This window comes from Oratosquilla oratoria, chromosome 14 (genome assembly GCF_046742065.1).
Source record: "Oratosquilla oratoria isolate Oo_2021 chromosome 14, ASM4674206v1, whole genome shotgun sequence".
Classification (NCBI taxonomy): domain Eukaryota; kingdom Metazoa; phylum Arthropoda; class Malacostraca; order Stomatopoda; family Squillidae; genus Oratosquilla; species Oratosquilla oratoria.
The window spans coordinates 5,989,231-5,998,347 of NC_134790.1; positions in this window are offsets into that span (position 1 = coordinate 5,989,231).

Consider the following 9,117-nt stretch of genomic DNA (forward strand, 5'->3'; position numbering starts at 1 on the left):
GTGCTGGACCAAGATCTGGATAGGGTTTCTGTCTATTGAAGCTAAATGCATCAAGGGTCTGCCTCAGACACACTGAACTCCTTGGCTGTCGTAAGATTTATTAAGTGCAATACCATTGCAAAAAAAAAAAAAAAAAAAAAAAAAAAAAAAAAAAAAAAAAAAAAAAAAAAAAAAAAAAAAAAAAAAAAAAAAAAAAAAAAAAAAAAAAAAAAAAATGATAAGATAAAATTGAATAAATAAACAAATGAATAAATAGATAAATAAGACAATTTTAATAATAATAGTAATAGTAGTAATAATAATATCAATAATAATAATAAGTGTCTGCGCCAAGTGTCTGCCTCAGATACACTGAACTCTTTGGCCGTCGTAAGATTTATAAAGTGCAATACCATTGCAAAAAAAGAAAGAAAAAAAAAAGATAGATAAATAGATAAATAAATAAATAAATAAAAAATAAGTAGATAAAATTGAATAAATAAACAAATGAATAAATAGATAAATAAGACAATTTTAATAATAATAGTAATAGTAGTAATAATAAAAATGATAATAATAATAATAAGTGTCTGCGCCAAGTGTCTGCCTCAGATACACTGAACTCATTGGCCGTCGTAAGATTTATAAAGTGCAATACCATTGCAAAAAAAAAAAAAAAAATAAAATAAATAAATAAATAAATAAATAGATAAATAAATAAATAGATAAATAAAAAATAAGTAGATAAAATTGAATAAATAAACAAATAAATAAATAGATAAATAAGACAATAATAATAATAGTAATAGTAGTAATAATAATAATGATAATAATAATAATAATAATAATGAATAAATAGATAAATGAATAAGTAAATAAACAAATAAAATAGTATATAAAAAAATCCACACCGAATACAAGTGATGGGTGTGTTGTTGAATCTAAAGCGGCCTTGCTCTGGATGTAGTGCTTCTTGCTGGCATTGTTTCTGACCCAGGGCAGTGGGCGAGATACAGGGATGACCCGTCATCCACGAGGAGCTGAGAAGAAAAGGAAGAAAGGGGTGCTGGATGGGAGTGGAATGGGTGGGAATGAAGTGGATGGGGTGGGTATATCCCTTTTGACTTTGGCTACCCCCTGATAAGGTGGAAAAATCCCTTGGTATATAGTTAGACGTATCGTCTTCGTAACCTTGAGTTTGAACTTCGCCTTTAAGGGATTTCCCAGTTCTTCTGTCTTGTTTTGATAAGTAAATATTTTGCTATGCTTATCCAGGTACTGCACATATGTGTAATTCCGTTACAAGTTGTTTTAAGTTACAATCTCCCACATAAATCATACTTAATGAGCAAGACTGAATTACAGAATATTCAGATCAGTGTACTTGTTGTGTATATATATATATATATATATATATATATATATATATATATATATATATATAGTGTGTGTGTGTGTGTGTGTGTGTGTGTGTGTGTGTGTGTGTGTGTGTGTAGTGTGTGTGTGTGAGAGAGAGAGAGAGAGAGAGAGAGAGAGAAAACCAGTGGTTGATCACATAATGTAGCTGTACGACATTTAGGTTACCTCCGTCGGACAGGAAATGATCCACTGAGTTGCCAAACGTATGAATAATTTTATAGAATTACATTACAGTTAAGTAAATTTCAACACGTAGAAATATGCGAATACTAATCTATTACCTTAGTACATTTGTTTAAAAGAGGAATATCATTCACGTGTACAGTTAAAAAAAAAAAAACTATTGAAAAATGTTTCGGTAAATTGTTTGACCATTGCATCCACCCACCGGAGCCTATCAGCGTCCGATATGTCTGTCTTCCTGTCTGTTTGCGTTTGTGCTTTTTTTTTCTCCCTCCAGATTGGCTGCATATTGTAACTGGTCCTGCTTCGTTCCATTTAATTAACCTTATGCTTAAGTAAGCACAGTTACGTTTTTATATATTCTGTTTTGAAACATGGATGAAATATATTTAAAATTGCAAATCTCTTAACCTGTAACTGAGTGATTTTAAGAATACTTGGCATACTGTCTACTTGCTGTATATATCATACACCTGAGCACACTAGAGTAATACTAAAGTCACACAAAAGCGCGCGCGCGCCGCCACACACACACACACACACACACACACACACACACACACACACACACACACACACACACACACACACACACACACACACACACACACACACACACACAGATCGGTAACATATGAGGTATGAGCTCTCTTCCGGGAGGGTAATAGCTGTCGATCACGGGCCCAACACGTGATCCAAGACCATGTCGAAGCGCGCACACACAGACACACACACACACAGATCGGTAATATAAGAGGTATGAGCTCTCTCCCGAAAGGGTAATAGCTGTCGATCACGGGCCCAGCACGTGATCCAAGACCATGGCGAAGCGCGCACGCACACACCTACACACACACACACACACACACACACACACACACACACACACACACACACACACACACACACACACACACACACACACACACAGATCGGTAATATATGAAGTCTGAGCTCTCTTCCGGGAGGGTAATAGCTGTCGATCACGGGCCCAACACGTGATCCAAGACCATGGCGAAGCGCGCACACACAGACACACACACACACACACACACACACACACACACACACACACACACACACACACACACACACACACACACACACACACACACACACACGTGCGTACGTACGTACGTCCTTATTAGTGTCATTGGTTACAATGAGTACAAGTTATATATACATTGCCCGAAGCTAAACCTAGGACAAGAACTATACGACCGTAGCGTGCCGCGCTCCCTACATGTCATGTAACTATTATCATAATAAAATATACATAAACAAACATATGTATACTCTATACATACAGAAACAACCATATGTGTGCTCTATACATACATAAACATAAACATATGTACACCCATACAAACACATCCAAATACACCCAAATTCTTGCACGTAGACACGCACATGTGTGTACATTTGTTAAAGTGTGTATCTACTCGTTTATTTTATCATTCAGATTTCATTCTCAGTTGTTGGATTTGCGGATTTACCTAGGCCTAGGAGCCCCGTGTTCCTCTCATACCGTTGACCTTTTGACATGACTGAATCCACACTGAATATGCATACATATACATCTATATAAAGATGTACACTTACATGTATTCAAATGCGTACACATATACTCACAAATGTGCATGTATACATGTTGATTAATGTGTTTGCTTGCTTGTGTGTGTGTGTGTGTGTGTGTGTGTGTGTGTGTGTGTGTGTGTGTGTGTGTGTGTGTGTGTGTGTGTGTGTGTGTGTGTGTGTGTGTGTGTGTGTGTGCGTATGTGCGTGCGTGTGTGTGTGTGTGTGTGTGTGTGTGTGTGTGTGTGTGTGTGTGTGTGTGTGTGTGTGTGTGTGAGCATGTTTGCGTGTGTGTATGTATAAGTGAGCGCATGTATGTATGCGTGTGTGTGTGTGTGTGTGTGTGTGTGTGTGTGTGTGTGTGTGTGTGTGTGTGTGCGCGCATGTGTATTTGTGTGTAAATGTGCGTATATTATATGTGTGCGCGCGCATGTGTATGTGCGTGTGTAAATGTGCGTGTATTGTGTGTGTGTGTGCGCGCATGTGTATATGTGTGTGTAAATGTACGTGTATTGTGTGTGTGATTTTGTGCGTGTGTGTTTGTGTGCATTTGTGTGTGTATGTGTGTATATATGTGTGTGTGTACGCGCGCGTCCGCGTGAGCATGGCTGTATTAGCGTGCGAGCATGTGTTTCTACGTATTGTGAGAATGAATGTTGTTTTTTCTTGTCCCAATAAATTCCTTTCTTGACATAACCATGAATTTTAATGTATCCTGTTGTTTATACTACTACGAACTTCGACCTTCCTCCGGGAAACGAATTGGAAATTATAAAAAAAAAGAACGAAAAATATATATTCGTAATTGTAACCCGATCAGTTCTTCGTTATTCTTGTCGTTGAGGTGGGCTGTCAGGAGGACGATGTGAACTGAAAATTGTGGGAAAGAATGAAATAGACTGAAATAATGTGATGAAATAGAAGTATGGTAACGGGTAATTGGAAGGACAAATGGGAGGATAAAGTGAAAAAAGAGGAGAAAGTGAAAAAGGAAAATGAGTAAAAGGTGGAAGAGGAGGAGGAGGAAGAGGAGGAGGAGAAAGAGGAGGAGGAGGAGAAAGAGGAGGAGGAGAAAGAGGAGGAGGAGGAGAAAGAGGAGGAGGAGAAAGAGGAGAAGGAGGAGGAGGAGAAAGAAGAGGAGCAGGAGGACGAGGAGAAAGAAGAGGGAGGAGAAGGAGGAGGAGGAGAAAGAAGAGGAGGAGAAAGAGGAGGAGGAGAAAGAGGAGGAGGAGAAAGAGGAGGAGGAGAGAGAGAAAATGGAGGAGGACAAAGAGGAGGAGGAGAAAGAGGAGGAGGAGAAAGAGGAGGAGGAGAAGGAGGAGGAGAAAGAGGAGGAGGAGAAAGAGAGGAGGAGGAGAAAGAGAGGAGGAGGAGAAAGAGGAGGAGGAGAAAGAGGAGGAGGAGAAAGAGGAGGAGGAGGAGGAGGAGGAGAAAGAGAGGAGGAGGAGGAGGAGGAGGAGAAAGAGAGGAGGAGAAAGAGGGGGAGGAGAAAGAGGGGGAGGAGAAAGAGGGGGAGGAGAAGAGGAGAGGTGGGATGGGGAGGAAAGAGGGGGAGGAGAGGAGGAAAGAGGGGGAAGAGAAAGAGGGGAGAGGAGAAAGAGGGGGAGGAGTAAGAGGGGGGAGGAGAAAGAGGGGGAGGAGAAAGAGGGGGAGGAGAAAGAGGGGGAGGAGAAAGAGGGGGAGGAGAAAGAGGGGGAGGAGAAAGAGGGGGAGGAGGAAAGAGGGGGAGGAGAAAGAGAGGGGTGAGGAGGAAAGAGGGGGAGGGAGAAAGAGGGGGAGGAGGAAGATGGGGAGGAGAAAGAGGGGGAGGAGAAAAGGGGGAGGAGAAAAGAGGGGGGAGGAGAAAAGAGGGGGAGGAGAAAAGAGGGGGAGAAAAGAGGGGGGAGGAGAAAAAAGGGGGGAGTAGAAAAGAGGCGGGAGGAGCAAAGAGGGGGGAGGAGAAAAGAGGGGGAGGAGAAAAGAGGGGGAGGAGAAAAGAGGGGGGAGGAGAAAAGAGGGGGGAGGAGAAAAGAGGGGGGAGGAGAAAAGAGGGGGGAGGAGAAAAGAGGGGGAGGAGAAAAGAGGGGGAGGAGAAAAGAGGGGGGAGGAGAAAAGAGGGGGGGGGAGAAAGAGGGGGAGGAGAAAGAGGGGGAGGAGGAGAAAGAGGGGGAGGAGATAAGAGGGGGAGGAGAAAGAGAGGGGGTGGAGGAAAGGAGGGGGAGGAGAAAGAGGGGGAGGAGAAAGAGGGGGAGGAGAAAGAGGGGGAGGAGAGAAAGAGGGGGAGGAGAAAGAGGGGGAGGAGAAAGAGGGGGAGCGGAGAAAGAGGGGGGGAGGAGAAAAGAGTGGGGGAGGAGAAAGGAGCGGAGGAAAGAGGGGGAGGAGGAAAGAGGGGGGAGGACGGAAAGAGGGGGGTGGTGAGAAAGAGGGGGAAGAAGAGAAAGAGGGGGAAGAGAAAGAGGGGGAAGCAGAGAAAGAGGGGGAAGCAGAGAAAGAGGGGGCAGAGAAAGAGAGGGGGAAGAGAAAAGTGAGGGGGGAGATAGAGAAAGAGGGGGAAGAGAAAGAGGGGGAAGAGAAAGAGGGGGAAGAGAAAGAGGGGGAGAGAAAGGAAAGAGGAGGAGGAGGAGAAAGAGGAGGAGGAGGAGAAAGAGGAGGAGAAGAAAGAGGGGGAAGAGAAAGAGGAGATAAGGAGGAGGAGAAGAAAGAGTAGGAGGAGAAAAAAAACGTTGAGGAAGAGGTGAAAGAAGCAAGACAAAAGAGGAGGAGGAGGAGGAGGCGAAGGTTAAAGAGGAGTAGAGAATAATAAATAGAAAGATGAGGGGGATAGGAAGGACGAGAGAGAGGAGAAAATGAAGCATGATGAGGAAGAGAAAGAGAGGTAGAAGAAGGAATAAAAGAGAAAAAGAAGAGGCGAATAACTCGATGGAAAAGGGGGAAGAGTAAGGGAAGGAAATGAATAGAGGAGGAGGAATTTGACGAGGAAGAGGAGGAGGAGGAGGAAGAGATGAAAAAAGAGGAGGAAAAAGAGAATGAGGAGGAAGTGATGCAAGAGTGAGAATACGAAGAGGAGAAGGACAAAGAAGAGAGAGGGGAATAGGAGAAAGAAGAAAAGGAGAAGGAAGACGAAAAAGCAGGAGGAAGAGAATAAGGGGAACAGAAGGAGGGAGAGGAAAAGAAGGGTTAGTAGGAAGAGGAAGAGGCGAAGAAGTAGATGGAAAAATAGGAGAAACAAGAGGAGGAAAAGGAAGACGAAAAGGAGGTAGAGAATGAGGTGAAAGAGGAGGAGGAAGAGGAAAAGAAGGATTAGTAGGAAGAGGAAAAGAGGGATTAGTAGGGAGAGGAAGAAGCAAAGGAGTAGATGGAGAAATAAGAGAAAGAAGAAAAGGAGAAGGAAGACGAAAAGGAGGAGGAAGAGAAGAGAATGAAGGGAAAGAGGAGGAGGAAGAGAATGAAGGGAAAGAGGAGGAGGAAGAGAATGAAGGGAAAGAGGAGGAGGAGGGATAGGAAAAGAAGGGCTAGTAGGAAGAGGAAGAGGTCAGAGAGCATATGACAGTAAGAACAAAAACAGGTAGAACAGGCAATGAATGAATTCGAGTAAGCTGGGAGAATGAATCTGAGTGAGCAAGAGGAGGAAGGATACTAACAAGAGTACCATGGACGGGAGCAAAACATAATGGTAGTGAAGCCTTGCAGCTCTATAATGAGGTTCCATTATGTCATCGGGTTCGTATAAGAGCTCATGGGCGCTGACGGCCTTCTGAAGCCCATTTGGGCCGCGTTGTGACTTCCGCAGGCTCATTTCGGGAGACTAGCAGAGTCTCCGGACTCCCTCGAATGAAATAATACACTGGCACGAAGAAATACGTGTCCCATCCAATAACAGGGCAAACAAAACTAGGAGATATAACCAGACGTGCATCTTCATATGAAGATATCCACAGGTTCACCGGTGCACGTGCACTGTTAACTGTATGTGTACTGGTATGTATGCATGCATAGATGTATGTATGTATGTATGTATGTATGTACGTACGTACGTACGTATACTGGTATATGCATGTACAGTATGTATGTATGTTTGTATGTATGTATGTATGTATGTATGTATGTGTGTATGCATGTATGCATGTATGTGTATTATGTACAAGTTTATATTTCCACATATATGCATGAGTATATGTGTGGGTAAACAGTATGTGTAGAAATACACGTTTATTTATTTTATTTATTTATGTTTATTTATCTATTTATTCATTCATTTATTTATAATCTTATTTATTTACTTATCTATATATTTATTTAAATATTTATTTATTGTATTCATTATTTTGTTTTGTTTTGCTTTCTTTTGCATTTTTTGTGGTGTACGAGGGCGTCGGGGTCAAGGGCTATCTTAATAAGGGGACCTCGGAGGCAAGTACCAACTACTAAAGTAGCGAGGGGAGGCGTGGGGTAGGGGGAACAGTGGCCAAGGGGAAGTAAAGGGGAAGTGCTATAGGTGGTCGTGAGAATGTTAAGAGCCTCTGCTTTGGAATATTGCAAATAAAGTCAATATATTTATCACATGAAACTTTAATAGCATAAAGGCGTTCTGAATTAGTAGTACTACTTTATGTTTCCGTTGTTTGGTTGTTTATTGTTTTTCAAAAGGAAAGCAGCTCAACCAATTGGCTTTAGTCTAGATAAATATTTATCACATGAAACTTTAATAGCATAAAGCCGTTCTGAATTAGTAGTACTACTTTATGTTTCCGTTGTTTGTTTGTTTATTGTTTTTCAAAAGGAAAGCAGCTCAACCAAATGGCTTTAGTCTAAATAAATATTTATCACATGAAACTTTAATAGCATAAAGCCGTTCTGAATTAGTAGTACTACTTTATGTTTCCGTTGTTTGTTTGTTGTTTTTTGAAAGGAAAGCAGCTCAACCAAATGGCTTTAGTCTAAATAAATATTTATTACATGAAACTTTAATAGCATAAAGCCGTTATGAATTAGTAGTACTACTTTATGTTTCCGTTGTTTGTTTGTTTATTGTTTTTCAAAAGGAAAGCAGCTCAACCAAATGGCTTTAGTCTAAATAAAACTAGAAATATGTTAGGATAGATGGCGACACTAAAAGTTGCAGAACTGATTACTGCCATAGGTACTGAAGTCTCCTATCTATGCACACAGAAATGGACGATGGTCTACAAGAAGAATCCGCATTTTCTTTCCACCAAATTATCTAATACTGTTTACCATGCTTTTCTATACATCGTAATTTAACACATATTTTTCTGCATAAATACAGATTATGTACGCCAGATTTTATGTATTTCTTAATATTTCTATATGTAAATTCATCTGATCAAACTTACCTTGCCGCAATTAATGTATATAATCATTTTACACTTTAGAATAGATTCATGGTTTTCAAATACTTTTCTAATTATTGCCAACAAATATGTTTGTACATATTCTAGAGTCTTTAGGTGATCATTTTCTTTATATACTTGTCCCACACATACATTTTGCTAATTTCCAGGGACAGAAAATCTTGTGTGTGCTTTCCTGCCTACTTTTTTTATTTTATGGTTTAACGTCACAAACTCCTCCCTATCAGAAGGCTAGGACGGTGCCCCTCACAGAGGGCTTTGTAGCGTTGAATTTAATGAACCATGCCCTTGGTTCAACTTCGCCGGTGGCGGGATTCGAACCGCTATTCCCTCGACCTTCGCCGCAAGTAACAACGCCCTAACCCACTCAGCCAGACTGCCTATCTTACCTCTAATAAATCTTCTTACAATTTCACTTCAATGATAACAATCTCTAAAATAAGACTCACATCTTTCGTCCATCACATTCATTCCTTTACTGTACCCTCGTCCATATTTTTATTTCCTCATTTTCCAGAGGAAATTATCTCCGTCTTTCAATCTCTTGTCCTTAGAATATGTCTAGAATATATACTATATCATGCAACTCAAAATACAATATTTCTTGTAT